The sequence below is a fragment of the Penaeus chinensis genome, chromosome 20 (assembly GCF_019202785.1).
Source record: "Penaeus chinensis breed Huanghai No. 1 chromosome 20, ASM1920278v2, whole genome shotgun sequence".
In the NCBI taxonomy this organism is placed as follows: domain Eukaryota; kingdom Metazoa; phylum Arthropoda; class Malacostraca; order Decapoda; family Penaeidae; genus Penaeus; species Penaeus chinensis.
The window spans coordinates 1,222,990-1,225,489 of record NC_061838.1 but is presented as its reverse complement, the minus strand read 5'-3'; positions in this window follow the sequence as shown (position 1 = coordinate 1,225,489).

Here is a 2,500-nt window from a genome sequence, read left to right as displayed (position 1 = left end):
CGTCCGTCGCTCGATAAGATGATTGAAACCTCTGATTGGCTGTTCGTTTAATTACACGTTTGAACGGCACGTGACTTGCGTTATTTATAGGTGGATCGCTCGAGACTGGAGGTGGGAGGCTTGTGGATTTTGCTTGTGGATGAGGTGGATGGTGGTTGGGGAGGTGGAGGAAAGGGGTGGTGGGGGTGGAGCTGGAGGAGGTGGGCAAGGTGGAAGAGGTGCTGGAGATGGAGGTGGAGGTGAGGGAGGTGGATGAGGTCTGGGTGGATGAGTGGAAGAGGCAGTGGCGGTGGTGGAAGGGGAGGAGGTGAACGGAAGAGAAGAACGAGGAGGAGGTGGAGGAACAGGTGGAAGACGAGCGTGAGGGAAGCAAAGGGGAGAGAAGGGGAAGGAAGAGGAAAAGGGAGAAGAGAGAGGAGGGAGAGAGGAGAAGGAAGGCGGCTCTGAGGGAGAAACTGAGAAGAAAAAAGAGGAGGAAGAAGAGGAAGAATATGAAGAGATAGAGGAGTAAGAAGAAGAGGAGAGAGAGGAGGGGGAAAAGAAGAAGATGTAAAGAAAGAGTAGGAAGAGGAGAAGGAGGAGGAAGAAAAGGAGGAGGAAGAAAAAGAGGAGAAAAAGAGGAGGAAGAGAAAGAGGAGCGAAAGGGAGGAAGAGGAAGAGGAAGAGGAGGAGGAGGAGGAGGAGGAGGAGGAGATACCCGTGGGAAGCAAGGGTGGGCACAGTTAATCAACATTTGCAACACACTTACATCAATTAAAAACCGGTCGGGGAAAAAGCGTGCTATTCCACACAATTTCACAAATTCAAATGATACTTTTTTTTCAACATATATTGCGTAAAAATAAATCAGTTTTTGTTTTATATTTTCTGCCGTTCTTTGAAGTTCTTCTATATCATTTATACTCTCAACTTTTGTTATCATTGTCATTATCATTATTATTATTATTATTATTATTATTACTATTATTATCATTAGCATTAATATTATAATTATTATCAATATTATCCTTATTATCACATTATTATCATTATTATTATAATATTTTTTATCATTACTATTATTATCATCATTGTTATCAATATTATCTTTATTATCATTTTCTTGTATAGTGACTTCTATAGTGACCTCTGTATAGTGACTTCTATAATGACCTCTCTATAGTGACTTCTATAGTGACCTCTGTATAGTACCTTCTATAATGACCTCTCTATAGTGACTTCTATAGTGACCTCTCTATAGTGACTTCTATAGTAACCTCTCTATAGTAACTTCTATAGTGACCTCTCTATATTGACTTCTGTATAGTGACCTCTGTATAGTGACCTCTGTATAGTAACCTCTGTATAGTGACTTCTGCATAGTGACTTCTGTATAGTGACTTCTGTATAGTGACCTCTGTATAGTGACCTCTGTATAGTGACTTCGGCATAGTGATCTCTGTATAGTGACTTCTGCATAGTGACCTCTGTATAGTGACCTCTGTATAGTGACCTCTGTTGGGTGACTTCTGCATAGTGACCTCTGTATAGTGACCTCTGTATAGTGACTTCTGCATAGTGACCTCTGTATAGTGACCTCTGTATAGTGACCTCTGTATAGTGACTTCTGCATAGTGACCTCTGTATAGTGACCTCTGTATAGTGACCTCTGTATAGTGACCTCTGTATAGTGACCTCTGTATAGTGACCTCTGTAGAGGGACTTCTGCATAGTGTCTTCAGTGTGGTGGTGACCTTTCAACACCTCTCACAAGAGAACCGTAAGAGGTCAGCCCGACCTTTTGACCTAGCTTGACCCTAGTCTTACGGAGCCGAATCTTAATTGGGGAATGGGGAAGGGGGGGGGGGGGGGAGGGGGAGGGGTGCAAGAAGGATAAATTGGGTATAAGAAAGATAACGAGAGACAAATGCAATAAAAAGAAAATCATAGATAGGATGATGATATAATAATAAATGTATTTAAACGTATTTTTCAGTGTTATCGATTTGAATTTTCGAGTATTCTTTTTTAATTCCAAACTAAACGAAACACAGACAAATTAATAACACCAATGGCAATTTTTCATTAATAATTGAGATGTTAATAATTTCATTAATAACATTTCGCCTTAACCAAGTTTATATATAATTTTGCCCATTACAAAGCAAAACGGCAAAATTCCGTTTTCACTTCGCAAAATTTCTGAATGTATATCATACTATTATTTTTTTTAAATATACTTCACGTTGATGTATTAACAGAACGCTAATGACAGGAGTTGTTAAACGTGTTAAACTATATCTTCATTTTTATTGCCTTTTTGAGACGCAGGAGTACGTACGCACTCACGCACACAGACATACGTGTTGTTATTGTTATCATTATTATTACTCGCATTATCACTTATAACAATAATGATAATTATTATTATTATTGTTATTATTATTAATATATTAATATCTTATCATCAGTGTTATTATTATCATGATAATAATCATTATTATTACTATCATTATTATTA